Here is a 26,878-nt window from a genome sequence, read left to right as displayed (position 1 = left end):
AGGGCACCGGGCAGCAACAACACTGACACTCACAGCACCCCACACAGGCTTGCCCTACCGAGAGAAGAATGGATGCCAGGCCAGCAACAGAGATGAGATCTGCATGGGCAGGAAAGAATGTCTGAGCTCACAGGCAGTAAATAACACCTCCAAAATGACAGCGATGGAGACCTCCAGATTTTAATTAGTGCTCGTCTGCAGTAATAGGTAGGCCAATTAGTTTTACAACTCCGCATATTTCTAATTTTGCAAATTACATTTAATTTAAGATGCGAGCATATGTTAATGCTTAATAAGATTTTGAGCAAGGCCTCCCTGAGGAGATGATAGCGCCCACAGAACAAGGACCGTGAAGGGAGGAAAAGAATTCAGAGTTCATGAGATAGGTGCATGGTGTGTCTATTATTGTTACATATATGTCCCCCTCCCCCCAAGAGCCAGTCATTCTGTGCTGTCTTGTTTAATGTAGGCACACAGAGACATGCTTGTTTTAGGACCTGGTGCTAGTGTGCAGGCAGGAAGCCATTCACATTGTGCACTGGAGCACGCTGGCTGAGCGTGAAAGAACACTGGTGTCTGAATTTGCTTTTAGTAATGCAACAAGAATGTTCGGTCAGATTGGGCCCTCATAAAATGATTATTAAACATCATCACTCCCCAGACTAGAGTTGAACTCAAGCTGGAGCAGCCGCTTTGTGATAGTTTTCTAACACACTAGCCTGCCTTCAGGTATTGGCAAACAGATTGACAGTCCAACATAGAATTAACACTGTAATATGCTGATGCTCAGGAAAACGAGCTACAAAACATATGCAGCTCACAGGACATCAGTTAGTGAGAGAGGAAACCTTTCCAAAAAGTGTAATACCACTCTTTTTCACACCAAATGACTGAGGTCCCAGGATAAAGACTACCTCATAGGATAGGCTCTGGATATAAACTGGGACCTTTAACTGCAACAGTAGCTAGGAACAAGTAAGGAGAAAGGGTTGCTATAGTTACATCGAAAGTGAGAACTCTTGACACCAGATCTGCATGCACCCATGTAAGACACAGTCACTGGCCTGGAAGCACCTGTCCACAACATCTGGATGCTCAAGAGCTGAACTACAATAATGAAAGCAACGGAGACCAAGAGACTGTGAGTCTAAGACTCTCAGTCTGGGATACAAGAATTCAGTGTTCCTGACACCCTTCCCCCTTAGAAAGGAAGGGAGCACCACTGGACAGAATACAGACATGATGGGAAGTCAACTCAGACATGAGAAGCCAGAGAACTGTATACCTGCCAGTGTGTCACAGTGAAAGAGACCAGGTCCCACAGACCTGACAGTATGCTGTGCAGGGCTGGCTCCAATGTTGGCCCAGAAACCTAACAGGCCACATCAAAGATGTTTCCCAATCTCAGACACCTTTTGAAGACACAGCACCCGTGGTGAGGACCACAGCTCTGAATCAGTCACCAGGCCTCATGGGACACAGAAAATGTACTCATTGGGTTGTCTGGTATTGAACCTACATCTTCATAATTAAATAAAGACAAGGAAACATTTATAGTTTCAAACCTCTAAACTTAAAAAAAGTTAAACTAAAAAAAAAAAAGCTTAACAAAGAAAAAAAGAAGGCTGACATATGTGGAAGTTATGATCTATAGACCTAGAGATGTGGGGTACATTCTCACACACTGACTCCAAGATTCAAACCCTGACACCCAGGGGTCACCACTCCAGATGTTAAAAGTTCAACAAACCAACACTCGGAAATCCAAACCATCCAGACGAGGCTAATCCAAGATTAGATTAAAAATTGGGTGATTTTCAAAATTGGCAACAAGTCTCACCAGAGGCTGGGGGAGGGGGGCTTGATGGAGTACAATTTTTTCAAAGACTTTTAACAGAAAGGTTTGTTAAACAGATGAAGAAATGGGCCAGTGCAGATATTTCCAAGGGGCTCTGCCATTACAAAACTCTGCCTGGCCAGAGGGATGGCTCATTTAGGCAGTGGTTCTCAAGCTGTGGATAGAGACCCCTTTGTGAGATTCCATATCAGGTATCCTGCATACCAGATATTCACATTGAGATTCATAACAGTAACAATGTTACAGTTCTGAAGTAGCAACAAGATAATCTTATGGTTGGGGATCACCACAGGAGGAATCACTGAAACTAGCCACAAAGCCTCTGATACTGATGGATACTTAACAAAGTTACTTAAGTAGTGCTAATTTCAACAAACCAACACTCAGAAATCCAAGCCAGCCATACAAGGCAATCCAAGATTGGATTAAAAATTGGGTGATTCTCAAAAGTTCACAAAAAGTTCACCCCAGAGGGGTAAAGAAGGTGACAACCCGGACCACACTTTAAATCTAGATTTCCCTTCTCTGGTTAACCCAAATGTTTGTCTATTATTCCTTAGTTGCACCTTTCCCCTGTAGGATCGCAGGAGTCCTCTGTAGATTGGGAACCTTGGCTCTGTTCCATTAGCTGGTGCCTAAGCTTTGATAAAAATCCAGTCTCGATGGCTTCCCACCATCATTACGGCCACGCTTCAGGATTGTCTCAGATTCTGCTACCCAGAACCTGTCCCTTTCCAGGGAGGCTGTATGCTTGTCAGGTCAGTCTCTGGCATCCTCCAAGGAAGCTGAACTCATCCCCTCTGGTTGCAGCCAAGCTTCAAGCAGAAAAGCCTCCTGCAAATCCTAGAGGAAGAAGGCTCCCTCGAAACACGGAGGATCAGGATACTAGCCATGAGACAACCTCCTACTTGAGCAAATACCTAATCAAGAAAATATTCCCTTTCTCGAGTCTCCTGGACATTTCTTTTTCTGTCCGCATATTTCCTGACACTGTGTGAGGTTTGCTTGTACTTCAAGATAACTCCATTCTTACCTGGACTTTGGAGTTCCACGCATGAGCTTTTTGAATCCTGGTACTTCATTTGACACCCAAGTCCTCAAGGAGCTGTAGCCTCTGTTCCATTATCCCATCTCCATTTCCCTAAGTTTATTCCCTTCCCACACTACAGAAACTTTTACCTTTGTTTCTTCAGAAAATTAGACAGCGTAAGACCAAGAATATTCTAGGCATAAAAGGAAAGAAAAACCTATAATTTTTCTATGGAGAAACTAATGATTTTTAAAGCCTATATAACTTTAAATGTTATTGATCAAGAATCTCAGACTTTCATATATTGAATTGCAGATATAAGAATGCTGGTGAAAACAGAATTGATTATGAAAACATGGATAGGTTGGGTCTCCTGAATATAGGCATACATGTGTTTGGCATCTTAAGGTTATCATTTATAGTGTATTGTAACAACTACATATTAGCAGAAAAGCTCTACTGAGAAAGCAGTGTCCCCAATAATAATAGACATTCCATATTCACAGTGGGAAAGAGCAAAAATTGACTTTACTATTACTTATTTGATAGCTACTATCAAATAGGATAAATTTTATAAACTGTAGTGTGTGTGTGTGTGTGTTACATGTGTGCATGCATGTGTGCATGTGTATGTGTGTATTCCTCAAGCACAATGTTGTTTTCTGTCTTTTTTAAAATTTTATTCATGTTTAAAGGTCAATAAAATTTTTATCCACTCATATAAGACAAAATGACACCATTCCAAATCCTGTGTATAAAACAGATCATGCAGAAACACAAATCTAATTTACTGGCATGAGCGAAATTCACTGATTCAAAGACAGACAGTAAGATACATACAAGCTGTTGACTGCCCACTCACCTCATCCTGCTGTCCCCACGCTTGTAGATATAGAATGTAAGTATTACTATCAGGAGCTGATAGAAAGGGTTCTGCTTACATAATCTCACCAAATTGAAATCTATCTCCCAGTATTTGAGAGAAAAATATATCAACTAAAAATCTTTAACTCTGCTTCACCGTTTACACTGTAAATACACACAATTACCGTCTCTCTGTGCCTCATTAGTACCCAGAACTTACTGCGTCTCATGAACACTTTGGCAAGAGCTGTGCCGGCCTGCATTGGCCGTGGACAAATACCCACTGAAAACCAAGATGTAGAATCCCAAAGGCGCTCCCATGGAGAGAAACACAAGGCCTTATAGCACAACACTTACAGAAGGCTGAGAGGAGATGATGGTAAGTCCTATAAGAAGGCAGGCTCGCCACCAACAGCATCCTTCAATCGCACAGACAAGAAAGACAAATTTACCAGCAGGGTAGTCAAAACATGCAACAAGGGCTTTGAAGGAAGCAAAGACCTAAGCTGGAGGAGAGAGAACAAGGAAAGGGTTGGCAGGGACAGAACTCTGGAGGCAGGGGACTGTGTGTCCAGCTTATCTTTACAACAGCACGTGGCAGACATCACAATGTCAACCTAGAATAGCTCACGCAAGCAAGGGAGGAGGAATACCAGAGCAGATAATGGATGAAACACCGGGATACAGCCATGTGGACGTATCACGATGTCCGTGTATCATCTATCCCAAAGACCTGATGGACACTATATACTATAAATGTTCCAGAATGTTCCCTTTTACCTGAGACACGTAAACTACTCCATGGCCTGGATTTTATGAAGGGTACAGATTTATAAGGTTGAAAACACTTACACAAGGCATAATAAGTGCACATCCTCTTGCTTAACTCCACCCTCAAAAAATCATTTTAAAAGGCAACTAGTCTGTGTGCATGTGTGTGTGTGTTTGTGTGTGCATACCAGCACATGTGTATACCTATGTATGTATGTATGTGTTCCTGGGGTTAGAACCAGTGCTCTATAGCTAAGTTATATTCCTAGTCCTTGTATAACTTTTAATACTGAATCAGGGTGTAACTAAGGCTCCCGGGCTTGGCTTGACCTTGCTCTGTGAAGCAGGCAAGCTTTGAACTTACAGTCCTCCTGCCTCCCTCAAGAGGCATATGGACTCTGCATCGACGTCTGGGCCATCAACCCTGAGAGCCTTCTGTTAACTAGGCTGACTTATCAGAGATTGCATTCCATGTGTATTCTTTTGTGATTGGGTGGAGTATCAGGACAGAGAAAAAGGAGAGAGGTGATTGGAGAATGGATGGAGAGAAGAAGGTTTATAGGACATATGGGGAGGGGGGAACTGCAAAAGGGGAAATCATTTGGAATGTAAACAAAAAATATAGAAAATAAAAATATATAATAATAATAATAAAACTAGGCTGACTTACCTCCACTCTTGAAGCACATGAGCGATCAGTGGAGCTAGTCTGCGCCATTTACAAATAATGTCACCAATTGTGGTTTAATGGTGTAATTGGAAACAGCACGCATTTTTTGAACGGGCATAATGACCTAACAAATGTACTTACCATCATTTAATCCCTCTTAAATTAAATGAGGAGTCCTAAGGTGAACATTTATTAATAGACCAATGGCCAAGGATGTGGCTGAGCGGCCTTTGGGCATGTGCATGGCCCAGGGCTCTGTGCCCCAGAACCATAAGAAAAAGAAGAGAAAAAAATATATTATCATGCTATAATGGCGGACATGTAATAAATTTGTTGTAACCCTCACCGTGTGCAAGAGAAAACGTAAACTCTGCTGTGACTGTGGCGTACGGACTTAGAGTGACAGGCATGCGTTAACGTAGGTGGTTCAGCTGTGGGAAAAGTACCACCCAGCTAGGGAATGTGGAGAATGGGGGAGGGGAGGCTGTGTGCGTGCGTACGTGGGAGGGGAGGGCGCAAGGCAAGTCTTTGCACCTTCTGCCCAATTTAGCTGTGAAAATGAAACTGCTCTGAAAAAAATATGTTATTAAAGAGGAAGAGAGAAGAAACCACCAGGTCATTCTTAACCTGCCCGTTACAGATGAAAATACCCTCGAAAACTGTGCCACTTCCTGTCTCTCTTCTTCCATGCCTTCTTCACTCACTCACTCACTCACTCTCTGACAAAATGTAAAAGCCAAAGGAAACTATGGATTTGCTGCGACTCATTGTAATTGCTAGAACTATTACTGTAAGTACAAGAGAGACTTCCTATTCCAGGGAGCGGCATCAGAAAACTGTGTCCCTCTCCCTCCCTGTCAATCAAGAGAGCGTGCAGAAGGAAAGTGAATGAGAGGGGTGGGTTTGGGGGGGTTGTTTTGCTTTGTTTTGTTTTTTTAAGATACCAACATACCTTTGAAATGTAGCACAGAACCTAACAGAGGAACAATGGCTCAATATCTCGGTTCAGATATCCTTTGATTATTTCAAAACCCCTGGGTGTCAGAAGCCTGGATCGTTATGTTGTTTCTAAGCGCTAGCTTTTTGGACTATACTTGAATAGTCCAGCCTCCACCCTGTTTCTGTCTGTGATGAGCCTGATCGTATAGACTCCTACCCAGAACAGTGCAAGAGGTCAGGAGAGAAGGGCCTCGTTGGAAGAGCACGTCACTCCAGTCCTGGCAAAGATCTAAAATGTTCCTGGGTCTTCCCTTCACCCCCAATCATGCAGCTAATGTACAGCACCTTCAAAGAAATCAAGGAGAACTTACTTAAGCTGGAAGCAATGGCTTAAACTTTACTGGAACATTGCCAACCACGAAACACCACGAAGATAAAGTAGGCTATCCTGGTCACACTGCCTATGCCCCGCATTCTCTGTACGGGGGAGAAGATATCAATAGAACCTTCTTCTCTCTCCAGTTCTGCATTCTCATAGCCCATGCAAGATTATGTGGAGCCTAACAAGCAGAAGGCCAGAGTCTGCTACACAGACATCAGAACTTTGATAACATTACAATTGAAGGAGATCACCATGTGTTTTTTTTTTAATTCTACTTTAAAAATAGAGCTTTGACTAGCTGCAGTTTCCCTGCACTAATAGTTTTATGTCATTGACTTAGGATCATCAATACTTCAATCTGGTCTTCTTATCAATTCTGTCTTTCACTGAACCCCACTCCCATAGCCTGTAGAAAAATCCTTGAGTCTGAGAGAATTATGAGTCATTTCTCACTCTTCTCGAAGCTGGGACATCGCAGGAGAGAAGACAGGTAGAGATGAGGCCTCCACAGCAGAACCCTAATCTCCTTATTTGGGGTGGAAACGCACATTGGGGTGGAGACCCTCCTCTTAGTATATATCATTGAGTACTAGGTTCCACTGCATTAATTAAAGAGATAGATAATATATTAAAAGCACAGCATAAGTCCAAGTGTCTACCTGGTCTCTATAAACAGTGCTTACTACTACAGAAACTATTTAAGACAGAAAACAAGCATCATCCTTCTACTGTATTAACACTTCCCTGATGTCCGTTTCCAGGGAAGAGGGCTTGAGTCAGCATAAACTAACAGATCTGGAACACAGACCAAAAGTCTTTTATTATTTTTTATTAGTATACGCTAATCGTAGAAAATGATGGATTTCCTGTGCCATATATATATATGTCACATGTTCTGAGCGCCCCATCATTTCCTTTTCACCCCCCTTTCCCACAGCACATCAAGAGTCTTATCTCACTAACTCAAAAGTGTGTCTTTTCAACTGTGAGAGGACACTATCCAATGAAAATATTCCATCGGACCAGAATTCCAGAGCGACCAACAGACTCAGCCTCACTTCAACGCTTGGGTGAAGGAGGATGGAAGAGGAACTGTCAGACTAGAAACCTTTGTACACGTCCCAAAGCCATCTTGGCTGCACATATTGAACGTGGTATCCAAGACTAACATAAAACCCACGACCTTCTGCTGCCTGGAATAACAGTGACCTGTTTTGCAGAGCATGGTGGTGTACACCTTTAATCTCACTACTTTGTAGGCAGAGGCAAGAGCATCTCTGTGAGCTCCAAGCTAGCCTGGTCTACATAATGACTTCCAGGCTAGATAGGGATACGCAGTGAGACACTGTCTAAAAATAAATAAATAAATAAATAAATAAATAAATAAATAAATAAATAAATAAATACTTTAAACATACCCTCAATTTGTTGACCTTACAAGCTATTTCCTACAGTAAATGACTTTCCTCCTATGCCATGCCTTCATACAGAAAGTGCTGGAGGCTGTGGTTCCTATTTAGACTTGTATTGGTTGATTATTCAGATAAGGAAGTGTTGTGTGGCTTTATTCTTCAGTTATACATCCTTCCAGGTGGACCAAGCAAAGTGGCCTTCTTACGTGGCTTAGAATGAGGGTGTGACCAATCTTCTTCCTATCCATTGATTATTGAGCTGGGAAGTCCCTATTTGGAAAGACAAGGCAGCATTGCTGGAGTGGAGCAAGGTTAAACAGAAAACAGGCGTGGAAAGAATTCTGCACTGTCTATGAAAACTCGTGAAGCCCTATCAGTAATTAAACATAATTCACGATGAGTCACACTGTAGCAGTTATACACCTTGCATATTTATCAGAAATGTCATCCAGGCCATAGTGCTGGGGAAGAGAAAGACAACCCAGAAAAATGGCAGAAAAGAGAAAAAAAAAAGAGCCTTGATCTCAGATTGTGAGCTACTACAGCAAAGTTTTTGATATTCCACTGAAGGGACCTGGGGGCCAGAGAAGCATTTTGATAAACCACCAGCTCTCCTGGGTTCCACGGGGCTTCTGAGTGTAAGTTTCAAAACAGACTATTAAAAGTTTTGTCCTAAAGCTGAGATGAGTCTCTATTAACACACTTAACTACAGGTTTCATCAAATAGGCATCAAATTATTGCCAAGATAAACATCAGTAGGTGTGAGTTGAAAGGGAGTGGAGGGAAGCCCGAGGTTCTTCCGATTCTTTGAAGTTTTATTTTGATGAAATAAAAACTCAGAGAGCCAGCCATAAAGCTGAGCCAGATAAAAACAGCGACCACGTTTACCTGCAGAACTTGGGGACAGCGAGGAGAACCAAGGGATTGTGAGATTTAAAGACAATTCAGCGCCACTCTGAAAAAGGAAAACAACTAAATTAGACACCCCACACCCCAAATAAAAGGTGCCTAGACAGTGAGTGGACCAGGCGCTGTTCACAAAACACCTTGAGTCAAAATGCACGTGAGCTGGCATGGGGGCTGCCAGCTAACCAGCAATTAGATCACTCATACAAGGAATGCTACCCAAGGGAGATACTTAAGGACCTCCAGTGTGTTCTGCCTCCATACAGCTTAGGGACACTAAACTATACATTCCATGTCAGGAGAAATTCACACAGAAGAACCAGGTCACAGACCCTCAATTTTGAGTCTCCAGCTGTGTGGAAATCTCTAAATCACCCTCATTAAGAACAGACCCTCAGTCTGTGCCTTGGTTCAGGAAAGCATCCCAATGACCTCAGAGGGGAGTTCTCTGGCCCAAACCAGACACGTTCATCAGTTTTCTTAATTCCATCTCCATGAGGAATTCTTGGTTGATGACCACAGTGTGGGCTGGGAGATTCCATTAGGGAGCTTGCAAGGTATACTGAAACATTCCAGCTTTTTTAAATTCCAGAAGAATTACACAGTAGCATAAGCAGATTCTTTGAGACAAAGAACTGTGGTTTATTTAAACCAAGATGGCCTATTAAGAAAAAAGATGAGATTCTGCTCACTGCACTTGAACTATCAGAGTCTCGATGAGTGTCATTAGATGAGTCTTTCATTCCTATTGCTAGCCTATTTCTGGTTATTTTTTTAAACCCAATAATGACACAAAAAAATAAGCTTTTCAGACATTCACTCAGGACACAGTAGCCATATATCTATTTAGCACTTAATTTCCATTTATCAGCCTGAAAACAAACACCAACTGATCTGTCCACCCTTTGCACCAGTACAAATAAAAGAGTAATAATAAACAGGTTTTGCTTTTCTTCAAGCAAGAAGATAACATTGTCTCAAAGATGAATGTGCCAATTCACATCAAAGGACTATACTGGGCCAAGCCCTGTGAGAAGTTCTAGGGAAGCAAAAATCGAGAAGACAGGTTTTAACCTTCAGGAGTTTCCCTACAATCATCCACTTGAAATAACAGGAAAGAGAAAAATGGCAGAGTAGAAGGTGAAGGCTGGACTACAGCAGTAAGAGATGGCTTGCTAACGTCTTGCAAGTTTGATGAAAAATTAAATTTAAAATTATATATGTCCATATCCATCCTGTGGCCAAGAGTCCAATCTGAAGCTATTCAGATGTCCAATGAAGTTAGCGCTTTAGGGTAGAAATTGTACCCACATCTGTCTAGACACAGAAGTGTAAACCATTTATGAAGAAGTGGAGACCATTTATGGGGAAATAATCTGGTGTCAATGCTAGTCTTGCAAAGATACTTGCAGTGATGCTTTCAGATCATATTTTGTCCAAATAAAGTGTTTCCCTTGTATAGATGCCTCTGTACTAACAAGTCAGAGTCCTTTGCACAGGCCCTGACTCACCCCAGTCAGTGCACCTTTGTCACCTTTGTCGAGAACAAAGACCAAATGCCAATCACTCCTTAGATTCAGTAACAACGCTTCCAGAGCAAAGACTTGAAAGATCTTCCAAACTATTGGGAGCTTTTCTTAAGATTTTGAAGGTTGACACATCAAGTCTCTACAGGATTAGGTGCATCCTCTTCCACTGGGGCCAAGCAGATACCCAGGGGGCCCCACCCTCTCAGAGAAGAAGGGACATTTAGGGACACTCCTGTCAGCCCCAAGTATACAATTCCCACACAGGAAGCATACTCTCCCTGTGGGTGGACATCAGCTCCTCTTGGAAGGGTTTTTTCTTCTATATCTAATCTCCCAAAGGCTTTGAGTTTGATGGGAACTTAAGATACTTAAGTGTCTTTTGTTTCTCATGATTAAGACCTTGGAATTAAATTAAACCAGTCCAGAATTGCCCAGCATAGTGGAAAGTGCTTATTATGCTAAACTCTTTCAACAATAGATAACTGAACTTGGATTACCTCACATGCTAAAAGCTACAGATAGGCACGGCAATCTGTAGAGAAAGGGCTAGGGTAATGACTGACAGAAGTTGATTTCACACCTTTCCAAGGGTGGGGTCCAGTGAATCTATTGGCTGATAGTTATCTGGAGGGTCTGTTCACTTTCCTGTAAATTCCTTTAAAAAAAAAAAAGATATGTCCTGTGTCTCCCAGCTCCATCAACAAATAAAAATGACTTCCATGATATTCCCAGTTTGAAATTAAAAAGAGTAGAGAACATGTTTTCACTATACATCTCCAGGGAGGATTTTAAAAACACATGAACCTCTGTTACAAATGCTAATCATCTTTTAACAATGAAAGGGAATTTATTATTAAAGTAAAGCTTGCAATTTTTAGCTACCTAAAAAATATATATATTATTTACTGTCTCAAATGCTTAAGTGTATACAATGTTCTTCTAACCCAATGAATGACAGCAAAGAGTAGGAACAGAACAATCTTCCCATATTCAAAATGAGGTGAAGGGTCAGCTATACTACCAACAGATGGAGCCCATTCCATGAGCTGTCTAAGATCTATACCAATTATGCCTTGAAACTCATTAGTGATCTGCAGTGGCTTTTCTTGCCGAAGTCTCCAAATCTAAATGTTATCTTCAGACATTTAAGGAAGCTGTGGAAAGGAAAAATGAAAGCAAAAAACAAAACCCTCCCAATCGCCTGGAAATACATGTCAAAGGTAGAGTGGCCACCTGGACAGCAGCTGTGTCGTAATCGCTGCTCAACCGTCACAGCATGTCCTTCTGGCCACTTGTAGAGACCAAGTGTAAAATGTCCATGAAGCAAGGTTTCCAAACGACACATGAATTTGGTATCTGAGGCATCTGGAGAAGGCATGGTAAGTCCCAGACTCTGAACTGAACTTGGGATAGAATAAAACTAACTTCAAGAAGCTATCTGTTCTGTTGCCCCTATTCTTTCTATGATTTTACTCTATCCTTTAGCTTAATCCACATGACTTGGCCCTTTCTATGCATTAGGTGATCTGTGAAGATGCCACTGGAATATTTGCGTTTGTGAACTGAACTCATTTCCAATGACATGGTTTTAAGAAAGGGTGTTGATTTAATAATAATCAAATATTGCATGAGTTATGTAGAAGGCATGAGATGTCCTACCCTAGCCCTGCAATTACTTCAACCATAACTACGGTCTCAGTATGTACAAGAGAAGCCAACTGAATTATTTAAAGAAAGTGTCAGGAATGTGTAGAAAGAACATCCATAGGCATAGCGCAGTCACTGAGGCAAATGATTTAGTCCTCAGTCAGAAATTACATTAGAAATCAATGTCATGTCAGTTTTAAAAATATAAAAAAAATCACTAATACAATAGGCACTTCACTGATAAGAATAACGTTAAGAAATCCAGATATAATGGATTCCTGAACAGGTGGCTCAGGAAGAATGAGCACTTGCTACGCTTGTGAAACACCCTGGTTCAGTTCATAGCACCCATATCGGGTGGCTCCCAGTCACCTGTAACTACAGCTCTAGGGGATCCAATGCCCTCACCTGGCCTCTGAAAATTCCTGTGCTCATGCCGCAGACACACATATGAATAAAGATATTTTTAAAGAAAGAAAACTAGACACTTTCTGTTAGACTTTGCTGGATAGACATAAAAAAAAAATCCTTTAATAGTTAAAAGTAAAGCCAAAGACATTTATGAATAAGACAATGGAAAAAAACCCACAGGGCAGCCTGTTGTGGAGTACATCAAAACCGGAGACAAAGGGGAGAAACCACAAATGTCACTGCGTTTGTTGAAGGTTCATTACCAGCTGGTTCCTGTATGTGATGTGATGACAAGAACAACATCCTAAAATGAGCCTTCTTTGTCTACCCTGATGTATGTGGCTATGAAGCACGCCCTTCTATGCCCTCAGCCCTTTTCTAGTCCATAGATTCTGTTAGAAATGGGCCTATGGAGATGAGCAGAACAGTGCCCTGACCTGGAAGAACTCACAGTTCAGAATAAATGGTCCTAGCATAGAGTCAGGGAACAATCCATTGTCCCCTTAGCGGGCTTCGTAGTCTCAGATCACGTGTTCGGATGCAAGCCCAAGACTCCCAACCTCACAAAGCCTGATGAAACTGCTCAGTTTCCGACTGACCCAGAGCAAGCAGGCCACACTCGGTGACTCGGAAGGACAGACGGTGTTCATGGCACTCTGCCCAGCTCTCACTCACTGGGCTGTGCTGTGCAACATTCCCACAATGCAATAGGCTTGGTTTCCTACCAACAGCAGCTTTTATTCTTCACTTGAGACTCTATCTTCGGAGGAAACTCAGCCTTGTGAGCCATCAACGCTAATTACTTGTAATGTCTCAGGGCTCTCGGACAATTACTACTAAGGTCACTACCTGGAAACAGAATAATTGCACTAATTGGAGTTCACCATCTATTCATCTTCACAGTAAACATAATTGATGGGGTGACATTTAGTATCCAAATATAGATGTCATCTCAACTACTATGGGCAACTGGCAGGAGAGACATGTGCCTGCCATGAATATACTTCATGTTGGACAAACACAAGGGGCTTGGCATGTATCTTAAATGGACAGGATACCTTAAGGGCTATTAAGAATGGCAATTTCCTGCCTTCTGAGTATTTTAATATAGGAGGCGAAAGATATCCAATCATCACAAAAATGTCCACTGTGCTATGAGAGGTAGCTTTATCTTTGTGAACATGTCATTTAACCTGTGTCCTTTACGTGACATGATTTCGAGAGTGGGGAAGAGACCATTCCAGGCAGAAGAGACCGTAGTAATAAGCTGGGAACATGATAAGAACTTGAGCAGGCAGTGTAGCCTGGGACTGAGAGTGGATGACAGTCCTGACAGTGTACAGGAAAGGAGTCAGAAGATGAGAGGGCAGGACCGGACGCCAAAGTTGGCCAAAGGCATCTGTGTTTTATTCAAGATGCGACAGAGAATTACAATTGCTCTGAAAGGGATGAAGAGATGCCAAGCTGGAAAGCGAAAGCCTGGGAGATATCTCTGCAGAAGGTTGGACACTCCATACCAGCTGTGGCTCAGGAATATGCCAGTGGGCAGGTGTGAGAGGCTGCAGTTCTTTGGTGCCCAGGTTGGGCCTTAGAGAGAATGATATGGATACCGGCTTCCAGGCCTCAATGGATGAAGTTCTACTTAAGAAAGTGTGTATTTATCGAAGACCAATGATGGCTTAAAAATGTACACTGCATGGAATTAAAACGTTGAGATTGTAAAATAACCACAGCAAGTGTCTCCCACAGGAGATAATCTCCCTGTGAAACTTTTTATAAAAGATACTAAGTAGAATTGCCTTTCAATTAGGTGAGGCCTTGGGCTTGTCTATTCCATGTAGTGAAATGAAGTTGTCATCCTCAGTTTCACAGCGGGCTAGTGAGGTCATATTTGCATTGCTATAGTTAACACTACCTGACATGACCGGAGACTGAAAAAAAGAAACCAGTGGCTGATTCACCTGAGAAATCACCCTCTACAACTGCAAACTGATCTTTAAAAAAGAAAGAAAGAGCAAGTGTTAAGAGCTGACACACCTACATCTGCATGTGCCCAGAATGTTCCTCAAAAAAACAAAAAAACACCAACCCCCCCCCCCAAAAAAACCTTTATGGACCACTACTTCTTTTATTACAGGGAAAGGCCCCAAAATTTACTAGTCTCAGTTTTTGTAGTCATCAGGAAAGGCACATGATGTCTGACATGGTTGACAATATTTCTATCTTAATGTTCTACTCATCTGAAGCCTTCCATGAGAAACCCCTGGCTCTTCTGGTACCTCCTTTGTCCAGAGCCCCATCTTCCAAGAGGGGAGGGGGAGAGAAAGAGGGGGAAAGGGAGGGGAAGAGGAGAAGAGGGAGGGGGAGAGAGAGAAAGGGGAGGGAAGATGGAGGAGAGGGAAGGGAAGAGGGAGGGAAGGGGAAAGGAGGAGGACAGAGGAGGGGAGGGGAGAGGGAGGACTGGAGGGGAGGGGAGAGGGAGGAATGCAGGGAAGACAGAGGAGGAGAGGGCAGGGCAGGGCAGGGCAGGAGAGGAGAGGGGAGGAAAGGGGAGGGGAAGGGAAGGGAGGAGGGAAGGAGAGAAGGAGAAGGGAGGGAGGGAGAAGGGGAGGAGGGGAGGGGGAGAGGCGGGAAGGGGAGAGGAAAACAGGAGAGGAGAGGAGAGGAGAGGAGAGGAGAGGAGAGGAGAGGAGAGGAGAGGAGAGGAGAGGAGAGGAGAGGAGAGGAGAGGAGAGGAGAGGAGAGGAGAGGAGAGGAGAGGAGAGGAGAGGAGAGGAGAGGAGGTTTAGTGAATTCCTACCAATAATCCAGATGCTGAGGTAAGATCCAGAAGTGGCTCACACACATGCTTGATGCCTCTGCCCCCCTCACTTTCACTGTTGATAGGATTTCCTAACAAGCTCCCCTATAGTAATCTCCTCCCCACTCTAGAAAACATAAGACTGGCCCATCTCCCCGCACAGAGAAAGCCTTTCTCTGCTCCTTTTTTACAGTCTCTGACAGTGTTTGGCGGTCATCGTGTAGAAGAAAAGCTTTATAAGATAATTTCAAAAGAAAAACTCCCCTTACTCCCTCTTGAAATACCAAGCTTCCAATGAGTTCCAGATTTTGAGATCAATCAGGAACTGTCACTAGCTGAATTGTACACCCCTAAAATTCCTAAGTTGAAGCTCTACTTCTTATATGGAGAACAGGCCTATCAAGAGGTAATTCGATTAATACTGACGCAGATAAGGTGGAGCCTAATCTAATCTGGCCTGTGTCCTAACAAGAAAGGGAAATTAGGACATCCATAGAGGCAGCAGTAACACGTACACCCTGTGATGGTTAACTTCATCATCAACTTGACTGAGTTTACAATCACTATGGAAACATGCCTGGGTGCTTCCAGAAACGGAACTGAGGTAAGACCCACCGTGGAAGGCGAGAGGCAGTATTCAATGGGATAGGGTCCTGGCATGATTCAAAAGGAGGGAGCCAGCTGTCCCAGCATTCCTTTCTCCCCGATTCCAAACTGGACGCAATGTGACCAGCTGCCTCATTTTCCTGCCATTGAGACTCCCCATTCAAAACTGACTGTACCCTCTGAAATACACCATCTCCCTTACGTTAGCACAGAAGTGAGAAAAGTAATACAAACCCAGAGAAGGCAGCCAGAGGACGAAAGAGGAAGGGCCTCAGCGGACACCGACTCTGCAGCTCCTTGATCTTGGACTCCGGAAGCACAGGGAACGAACTGTTGTTGCTGGTTATGGTTCCCTGTCTGTGAAGCCTTGGGCTGGAGAGCCAACACCTGTGCCTCCACTTCTGTACTGAGTCCTCCCTCCCCACCCTCCCTTCTCGCCCTCTTTCCCTCTCCTTCCTTCCCACCCCCCCTCCTTCCCTGCAGGCACTATGAAGAGTCAAGGTGGTGCTTGGATTCCAGAGGCCACCGCCTGCTGACATCACACTATGTAGCTCTGCTTTCTGCATCGTACTTACCAGAAATCCCACCCGCTCTAGGGGAATCCAGACACTTCTAGAACCTGAGCGAATGGCTTTCCCCTCTCCCCCTCCAGAAATACAGCTGCAAAAGTACCCTGGCTCAAACTTCCCTCAGGGTGGTCCATTTCCTCCTTTGCAGAAGGGTTTTTTGTTTTATTTCACCAACATTTGTATTACCGAGAAACCTACTGCTCACAATTCCTCTTTGTCCGTCAAGACTGGAGCAATGGAATGAGTGGCAGAGGCAGATAAAGATGTTATCTGAAGTTCTTGTGGAAATGTATCCCAGCCAACCGAATGTCACACTGGCCTGAGTATGCCAGTATTCTAGACCCTTTCTCTGATTGTTGGTTATTTCCTCAACTAGGAGAACTAAGCAAACAGTGGCTAACATGCCAAGGCACGCCGGTTTGCCAAGAATGTGTTACTAATATTAACAACCATCTTAACACCCTAAGGGCGTTTTTTTGAAAGGCCTCCCCCAGAGCTCACCTCTCTGCAGTGGAAATCACACCCAACTCAGAAACAGCTGTGGGCTGGCTCCCTAACAAACAGAGGCACATCAGTCAGAACTTTTGCTATTTCTCTGGGAGTCTCAGCTTGATGAGCTCCCTATAGAGATGACAAATGACCCTTCGACAGTGTGCCTAGCCTAGGGGAATCAAAGTAGGAGAGAGAGAGCCATCAAACCTCACCTCTTCACATAGAGAGACTCCAGGAGCACAAGACCACTGTCCCAATCTGTAAAATGCCCAGTCTGTCCCTTCCTTTTTGCCTTAATATGATTCGTTGCTAGAAACAAGGATACTGTCAAAGAATATGCTGCTTGGTATTGGCAGCCTTAATGTTCCAAGAACAGCAAAGTGATGTTCATTAGCTAACACTGGGGGGGTCACTGTTAGCTAACACCCTTTGGGGGGTCACTGTAGTAACACCATTGGGGGGTCACTACAGTAACACTGCTTGGGGGTCACTGCAGTAACACTGCTTGGGGGTCATTGTAGTAACACCATTTGGGGGTCACTGCAGTAACACTGTTTGGCGGGTCACTGTCTTAACACCATTTGGGGGGCGGGGTCCCTGGAGATGAGAACCATGTCGACTTTTGCATTTGTTTCCTTGTCATGTTGTCCTTTTGTCAAAATTTCCTCTTTCAGGCCAGCTGTCAGTTAAATATACTCTCAGAGAGAGCAATAGAATTCCTTTTCCATTGAGAGATCATTTTGTCTTACCTTGGTGAAATCAACAGCTAGGATCCTATGACATCATTGCCTTTCTCTGCACTGTCGTCAGTTGAGGTCACCCAGACTCTGCCCATCCAAGACCTCAGTGCAAAGAAATACAAAGCCAAGCTCTCTAGATGGCGGAAGCGGAGGTAGTCAGAGAGCAAAGCCAGTGGGAAATTAAATGAGCTAGTCATGATTTTGTTTCCCTGCCTTTGTTTCACCAACCAATGAAAGGACTAGAAGACCATCTGTGAGCTTTTTCATTCGTCAGTCATTGCACTGCAGGAAAATAAGAGAGCTCTTAAGCCGTTGTGCGCCTGAGAGACCATCACCATCCTGATAAACAACACTCGTAACTATTTGTATAAAAGCCAATCACTAGTGATTCTGAAACCACATTTCTAGAATCCAACCGAGTGAGCACTGGGAAGTTAGAGTTTGAAGCACCAACAGAAGATCACCAAAGCTACTGAGGAAGCCCTAGTACCACCACAACCCTGGTCGGTCAATAGTGCGCTACGTGTAATGTTTACCTGAGGTTGCATGATCAAAAACCCCATAAACTACTGTCATCACCAATTGTTAACCAAGGTTCATGCCATTGTCCTTGGCAACATGAATCATGCAACGACTCCAAGATATCTGAGTTGATCATATCAATGCCTTTAGCAAATGCCCAAGTGACCTAACTTCACCCTACCCTATCCATGAACTACAGGGCAAAGGCAGGGGAGTGGGAGGGGCTTGCACACCTAGAAGTCACAGATTTCTCCTTATCTTCCTTCTTTCCAATTATATTTGATGACCCTAAAAGCAAATAGAGAATGTTGATACCATTTCCCCTGTTCAAACAGGGCTTCTGTAAAGGTCAAAGACAGAAAATACTCCTACACCGCTCTGAGTCTCAGAACCAACCTCAGATGGCCCAGGCAATGGAATGCAGACTCCACAATTCAACCAGAACTTTACTCCCTGTATCTTTAAGGACCAGCAACAGGGTGCTGCTGGCTTCCTTTCTGATGCACTAACTCTTCTTAACAGTCTGTTAGTATTTAACTCTCCTCTTGTCTCAGTCTGTGGTAACAGTGTTTTGAATAGTCCACCAATGGGAACTAGCTGTGTGCCTTTTCAAAGCCCCTCTGCTAGGCAATCCAGGAAGTTCATAATACACAAACTTCTACCAGACAAGCTTTTCTTGCCCGCCTATTTCTTCATCAGCACAGACTAAAATTCCTAATTTCAGTTTACCCTAGGAATATATCCACTTCTGAGAGCACACATGAGTAATGATCAAAAAGCATTCTGAAAGCCGTGAAGTCACTTACAAACTACAGGTTTCTCTGGAAAAAACACAATTCCTCAAAGCTCCAGGGCCACGCAAACGTCTGAACTGTTTTAAATGTGAATGTAAAAAGTTTCCTAACTAAAGCTAAACTTAATAGTTTGTCCCAATCTGAATACATGTAAACAAAACTTGCTACAAACATTCCAGAATTAAGCTCCCCAGATGACTCAGAATGCCACAGCCCTTTCAAAGGTCCAGATCATCTCAAATAGTATATCTGGTAATCCTAAAGAAAAATTAGATCCCCTGTTTCCTGAAGCACACAACACCAGCAATGGGCACAAATATCCTTGGCATCTGACACCTCTCAAGAAAAGTGCACACACCAGGTATCTCCAGAAACCTCCAAACATTTTTCGATCGTTTTGACTCAAAATTAGTCTAAAACTGGCTTTTATTTCTCAAAAGTGAATCAACTATCCATAACCACTTAATTCCACAATCATTGTTCACTTCAGGTGGAAAGGCATGATGAAGTATCAAACCCTGGACTTCTGGGTCATTTTAATGCATGCCATATGTTATTTGTAATACAAAGGAGATCACATGCATAGAATGTCATAAATAGAGACAAGATGGACGGCGTGATGATAAAGGAATAACAGGTCATTTCTAGGGAGTTCCCCATGTGGGCAAGTGTGATGTAATGAAAGTGAAAGAGATCCCATAGAGAGAAACAGGGAGAGGTGCAGGAGCTCAGCTGAACTGTCAAACAATAACGCAGAAAAAGAAATGGTACGATTGCTGCTGCTGCTGCTGTTGTTCTTGATGTTAGAAGTTTCAGGCCGTGGATATGAAAAACTGAATTGAAGATTTTGATTTTTCCCCCTGCCTTACTCAGCTGGATGGTATAGGAGAAATGGCACCCATTCTGGGAAATAACCTAGCTTCCCCTTAGTCAGGAGCCAGCTCATAGCATTTTGTGCAAACCAGTGACTTCCCTAAGAGTTCCAAGGTAAGTATTTAGGTACTGAAACTTCCAACCTTCTGCTCCAATGAGGCCAGAATTCACAAAGAGCTGAGGTTCACATAGGAACTAGAAACACTTTCTGTGTGTGTGGCTCTTGCATAAAGGTAGACAGGCTAATTCTAACAAAGTAACCCTAACCTCACAGCTGGAAACAGGTGTACAGTAGTACAAGTCATATCCCCAGAGCCAAGTTATGGATAAGACATTTGGAATACAGAAGGCAAGAGAGGTGTAAAGTGAACCTATGTCTATTCAAAGTCTGAATAACAGGTACCATCATTATCACCTTGCTAGGAAAGGGTGACTTAAGGCCATCAGCCTTAACTGTATCTACTGCTTGGATAGTTAGATTGTAAGGTAGATCTCTTTTCATTGAGAAACTCAGTATCACTCACTCTAGGTAAAATACTGAGGGTGATAGTATGTTAAAAATTACTTACTTAGCTTTGAGAGTGTGTGTTACTTAAGATAAAATGGACCAATAATTAACTTTGCTGGATGGAGTAGGGCTGAAAGCCATCAGATCCTAGGCACACTATTTGACTCTCTACCTTCCACTTATTTATAGGTGAAATATGTATCATCTTAGTGGGAGGGGATTACAATTCAATTACAGCACATGTCATTACAAACGGCATCCTGGAACTAGGAAATATCATGCTGACACCCTCAAGGAATGATGGCTATGAGTTTGATTTTTACCCACTGATATCTAACTTCTTCCAAACGCATCCCAAGGCCCTCTCATGGGTCTTGCTTGTAACACCGACCTCGTTTTAACAAGTATGTGACCAGATATAGATACAGAGGATGAAGTAAAGAATGTGGGTGTGTCCAGCATTTTAGGGTGAATGTCGACTCAAAGGATGGATGGGCTGAGCAAGGATAAATTTCCTTCGTCCCCACAATGACTCTGTATTACAATTTCTACTTTAAAGATGAGTGCTGAGGTACACTGAGGCTAAGCAGTTTGCTAAAGTTCACCAAGCTAGTACTGGCAGAGGCACCTGAGACGGGATTCTATGGTACTGACCACAATCCCAGACACATCAGCCTATAAAACCCATATCTCTGAATACCATAATCCATATACAATGCACAACTATTGCTTAAATATGTATTTTCAAAAAAGAAGTACTTAAAAGCTATTAAAGCCTACTTATCCAAAAGTGAGTTTTAATTAAAGTTTAATTCATTAAAAGTTCACAGAACTTTAAGTGACACACGCAAAGGTTTGGCCTTCTCCACTCTACCCCACATTTCTTCTCCATTCTCCTGAAGTATTTCCTTAGGTTCGAGTCCCCTCTGGTGCTCACAAATAGCTTCTGTTTCCAAATCTCCAAATCTTTCAGGAATGTCTTCCTGAACTCCCACTTAGCCACACCCTCTGTGCACCAAGTAAGTGCCTCAGCTCCTCAAAATCCTCTCCGCTTTATGTGTTTCCTTGGATTTGTATTTAAATCCTCTGGGTACAGAAGGAAAACCACGACTGGGCTCCCTCTGCCTCACTTCATCACACGTCTAACTTCCGGAGGGAAAGGAAGAAGCCTGCCATTTCCCACACCGGTGTCTCCTCAGAATGAAAACTGGTCTGCACCCTGGGGAGAACAGGACTGCGATACTCTGCTGGCAAAAGGTTCACCAGCAGACATTCTGATGTGACATTTATCTGCATGTTTGTCTTCCTAGCTAGAGGGATTGGATTGTAACAGGAGTTCTCCTTTGACAGACTGGTTATGGGCCCCCTTGATTTTCATAAGGAGCCCTGAGATCACAGGGTCCAGCCTGAGACCCTGTGACCGTATGTACATGTATCATGCATGTGTGTGTGTGTGTGTGTGTGTGTGTGTGTGTGTGTGTATACACATATGAGCTATCTAGGTCCTTTCGTATTGAGATCTGCTGCTTCTGACTGACTATCGCTCAGGTCTTCATCTGTCAGCCTGGATCAAAAATGCGGCTCAACATGGTAGAAACTGGTCAGTTATGTCAGTTCCGTTTACTACCTCAAAAGACACACACACTGAGGTTAAGGAGCCCTCAAGGGCTGGTCACCATTCTTAGTCACTCACAGACATATGTGATCCTGGTTATAACCTGAAAATGGGCTTTACTACTTCTATTTTACAACCGAAAGATGTCCCACACCCGGTTTCTCTCCATTCAAACCTGGGAAATCTCCCTGAAAATCCCCCACGCCCAAAATACATATTTTATCTTGAAAGCAATTCTGTCTGTTTGCATCTCTGTATCTCTGTCACTGTTTCAGATAGTTGTCTCACGCTCACTAGGTTAGTTCAAGTCTGGGGAGAGAATGAGTTGAAAAAGATCGAGTTGAACTGACAGGCATGGCAGCCATCCTGGAGAAGAGCAATGTGCCCTTGAACATGGGGGCCATCTTCAGCAGCTCCCTAGGTTACCAACATCATCAGGGAGAACGGGCTGAAAACTGCTTACAGCATTGGAGGCCTCTGCAAGCCCAACAACCAGACGCCAGCACTCCAGCTTTGACGTAGTTCTCAGGACTTTTTTGGACAGCTTTTGAAAAATGAAATTTTCCAAGAGATCATGAAAATCAGACCAAAAAAAAAATTCTGTAGAAATCCTTTATTTGGTAGTATTTGTTCCAACGTGTAAAGTGTCATTAATGGTGATTAGTGTTAATCTGAGGTCTGAAGAGGAACATCTTAGCTAAACTCGATGCAGATCACTTACTTCATAAGTATTGGTAAGAAGAGTGTTTGTGGACTAGTACCAGTAAGACTTCTCTTTTCAAGTATGTATTTATGAGGACAGAAACTGTTTTCCAAAGAGCAATATAAGATGACTGTAAACAACATTCTACACCAACTCCTTTAGTACTGCCATTAATAAGATTTTATGGTGTGTACATATAGACATTCGTGTATACATCCACACTGTGCGTATGCCTATGTATATAGGTGCTACTGGAGCTATTTGAAGAATGACTCTGATGTTTCACACAACGGCTGTGAGTGCCACAGACATCTACTTCACAATGAACAATATTCCCAAAAGGTAGGCTCGTCTCTGATTTCATGCCCCATTTATTTTGACCATGAAATGCAAATGGCTTGAAGTTAAAGGGAAATAAAAATAAAGAAAAAACATAATTAGTACATTTAAAACCATAATGTGATTTGTTCTGGAAAATCCAGGAGGATTATAAAGTAGGCCTCCAAGCACCGGGAGCCTGGGCTGAAGGCCCTTCCACTGAATATTCAAATTAGGGAAATGGGGGGGGGGATCCATTTCATAAGCCACAGTCTGTGTGAACACAAATAATCAATATCGTTAACTGCAGGAGCAATGTGTCAGGATGTCAAAGAGCTCCCTTCTCTCCTTCTGCTAATGTTTAGCAAGAAAGCTGACTAAAGAAAAAAAAAGTAACAATATGTTCAATTGATTTTCTAACTGTTAAAGGAATGGTTTTAGACTCTATCCCAGCACTCTCCTCCAAAAACACTACCTAGAGGGAAAAAAGATCTTACCGACATACTAACATACCCTCTAAATTATACTACTCAATGCACAATTTGTACTGAAAATACATGACTTCAGTACATGAAATTCACTGCTAAGGCTCAGAGAGAACAGAACCCTTGCCACCTGAGAGGGAACCAGACTCCCTACCAATTACAAACTGTGACATAGTGAGTGTGGTCCATACTGAAGGTATTTTTTCAGTTTTTTAAGGAACAAAAGGGATGATTGACGTTTTTCCGCCACGTGTTAATTCCACCAGCACATACTGGAAATCCTGTGGTGAGAAAGCCTTTCAAACACAACCCACCATTGCAGAAATAGGGCATTAGGCTCCTGATACAGATAGAAAGTCCTGTTTTGAATAGCACAAGTAAGCCAGCACCAAAAGACATCCGAGGAGCCATAAGGCGAGAAATACATCATTTGAAAGAAAATCTGCCGTCAAAGGACTATCATGGCTCCTGTTAAATGGGGGGAGGGGCATTATGAACTTGGTGCTTCGCCATCTTCTTCCCAGCAATGCTAGCGCCTTCTTCCTTCCCCCCCATCTCAGTGGGGTTTTGCCTTTTGGAATCCTTAATGAAACAATAAAGTAAGAGTCAAGAGAATTCAGAAAGGCTTAGCCCTCTGAAAAGGTAACCATTTTCTCACGCTGGCTTCTGTGGGCCATCTTGTTCGTTTCAGTGCCAAGATGTCTTAATCTGTCCCAGGTGGTATCACCAGGGGCAACACCATCACTGGTTTGAGACTAATGTTCCTTGGTCAAACGACCCGCAATAAAGATCTGTCAGACAAACAGCTAATTGGTGCAAAATAAATAAATAAATAAATAAATAAAATTTTAAAAAAAACACCATCACTGCAGTGCGTTACATTAGGATAGAAAGAACAATGGACAGTTCTAGAAAGGAAAATGGCAGTGTGCGTTTAAAAAGAAAAAAATTAAATCTATAATTCCCCTCCTTTTTTTTTTTTTTTTTTTTTTGCTAATTAAAATCTGTAAAAGAAAAATGGGTAAGATGTGAAACCTTGGGGGGGGGGGGGGGAAGCATACACAAGACCGCGATCGAGCCACGAGGGGAGGGGTTAGGGGGTGGTCATTTGTGTCCAAGGGTTTCGTAAAACATTTAGGGCAAACGCCTTTGTTCCTGAGCTCCGGAGGGGAGTGGGTGGATGGTTGATGGGGAGATCAGATGGGGCTGCCTGGCCCTCCACACCCTACTCTCCGGCGCATGCGCGAGGCCAAGACAAAGGAATAGGTAATTACAGTCCCGATTCATTCATTTTGCCTGCAGTACTGGAGGTCTGTGAGCCCTTGCTATATTCCCAGGGGTGGGGGTTAATCCACACCCTAACAGTCCCCTTGATATTCGTGTTTTATTCTAGCCCGCCACGTAAGTGGCCAGTGGTCTCGGCCAAGACAGAGGTGTGTCAACTCCGTTACAAGACCCTGAAATCGCACAATCGCACCCATGTGCGCTGTGCTCCTTTCAACAGAGAAAAATCACTGGGGCAGAGGCCGTCCACCGAGTTCGCTTCAAGGCGGAAACGTCTCGGGGGAAGCAGATTAGGAACGGGGCCAAGCGTTCGATGAATATTCATGAAAAGAATGCGGTCCCCGGCCACGCATTGTGTGCCATCGGATCCAGGGATTCTTAATTTTTTTTTTCTTTTAATGGTGTGGGGAAGCGGGAACCAGACGTTGGGTTGTAGCGTTTGAGCTACGGGCAAAAAAAAAAGAAAAAAAGAAAAGAAAAAGAAAAAAGAAAAAAAAAGAAAAAGAAAAAGAAAAAAGAAAAGAAAGAAAGAAAGAAAAATCTACAGAAATCTTGGCTCGCAGAAGGGTTGAGTCCGTTCGGGCCGCGGGCTGTCAGGTTCAAGCCCACACCCCCACACCCCCAGGCTGGGGCGGCGGTGGAGGCGCGCGGCCCGCTCTCTGAGCGCAAGGCTCAAAAAAATAAAATGCTGGCCATGTCCACAGGTTAGTGGGAAGACAGCTCAGCCGCAGACCAGGCTGGGGCTTTGATCTGCCCCGGAGGTGCACACCGCCTTCCGAACCTCGTGTTCCTCAGTTACCCCAAACCAAGATCCAGGAGTCCCGAGGGCCAAGCCACCCCCGCCCCTTCCGATCTGACCAGATTCCGTGTCTTCTTTCTCCCTCCCCACCCCACCCCCATCCTCCATCTTCTGCTACTGCGCCCCTCACACCGAGCGCTTTCTCGGCGGCTGTGCCCGGTCCGCTGACAGAAGACTGGGTTCAGTCCAACAGAACCGTGGCCAGTGGATCCGGATGCGTTTAAAAGGTTTCGCATTCGGTATTTCCCGGGCACCAGCAGCTTCCCACCCTCCACCCCCTCCCTCCCGAACTCGGTTCGTCTGCCTCGCCGCCACCCTCCTCAAGCTCCCCACCCTACGAAAGGCCGAAGCTGTCCACCTAGGAGATAGCATCACCCTGGATTTCCAAATGCGACAGGGCCCACCTAGAGGAATCCCACGCCCACTGTGTCTAAACCCGGCCGCACCCCGGCTGCACGGTGTTGGAGAACCCTAGGTTTCGGGGTGGGGCGGGGCCCTGGGGAACCGGTGGCCCTGAGTCCGCGGTGGCGTTAGGGACCCACGGCGCACCTCCTTACCGGCTTTGGGTGCCTGTGCCGGCCCTGGGTGAGCGCGGTGCCTCCAAGGGGCCCGGGTGGCTGGTGTCGTCCGGCCGGGTGCCTGGCTGCTCAGCGAAGGCTCTCTCTCTCCCGGCTCGACGGCGGAGCCCGGAGCGTGGAGCGAGTTGGAGCGCTGCCGCCGCCGCCGTCGCCGCTGCCGCTACTGCTGCCGCCGCTGCAGCCTCTGCATTTCTCGATCGCTCCCCCTCCCCTTCCTGCCCAGCGCCCTCCCCCCGCGCGTCCGCCCGCCCAGCTCCTCCGCTCGCTCGCCGACCCCGCCCGCCTCGCGCCCGCCCCTCCTCTCCCAGCCCGCGGCCCGCACCCCTCCCGCTCCGTTCGCGCCCCGCCACCTGGGGGGGTCCCCAACTTCTCTCCGCCAGCAGCCACTGTGCCCCGAGACGCCCCGTGATCCAGCGCCCCCACACCACACCCGTACAGTCACCCCCCACCCTCTGCTCTCCTCATCCAGATCCCTCCCCTACAGCCCTGTGCCTTACCCGCCTCCCCAACAGTTTCTGTCAGTCCCCCTCCTCCTATTCCCTCCTTGCACGCCCCTCCATCCCCCCACCCGCGGAGGGACTGTCTGTGGATTTCTCTCCTCTGTCTCACACACATTTTATTTGAAAGCATTGAATAAGTAGCTCGGGCTCTCGCTCAGACTTAAGGGGCTGATGAACTACGCCCCCGCCGCAACCAGCTTTCTCTGCACCCCAATCCAGCCCGGCTCCAGACGACGGGCTGAGATTCTGCTATCACGTAGGCAGTGAGACTG

The 26,878-nt window shown here is 44.4% G+C and overlaps 1 protein-coding gene across 2 annotated transcripts in view; it reads right to left on the bottom strand.

Annotated features, from left to right (window-relative positions):
• Window positions 1-26,306, bottom strand: part of Basp1 (brain abundant membrane attached signal protein 1) — a 51,386-nt gene extending 25,080 nt beyond the window's left edge. The window contains exon 1 of one of the 2 annotated variants that reach the window (XM_052159808.1): window positions 26,086-26,306. The gene's annotated coding sequence lies outside the window, so the exon portion shown is untranslated. Of the gene's footprint in view, window positions 1-8,815; window positions 8,840-26,085 lie in introns of those variants that run through there. The other variant, XM_052159809.1, reaches the window with a different exon arrangement.
• Window positions 26,307-26,878: the final 572 nt, after the last annotated feature.

This window comes from Apodemus sylvaticus, chromosome 16 (genome assembly GCF_947179515.1).
Source record: "Apodemus sylvaticus chromosome 16, mApoSyl1.1, whole genome shotgun sequence".
NCBI lineage: Eukaryota > Metazoa > Chordata > Mammalia > Rodentia > Muridae > Apodemus > Apodemus sylvaticus.
This window is presented reverse-complemented; position numbering and strand designations above follow the sequence as displayed.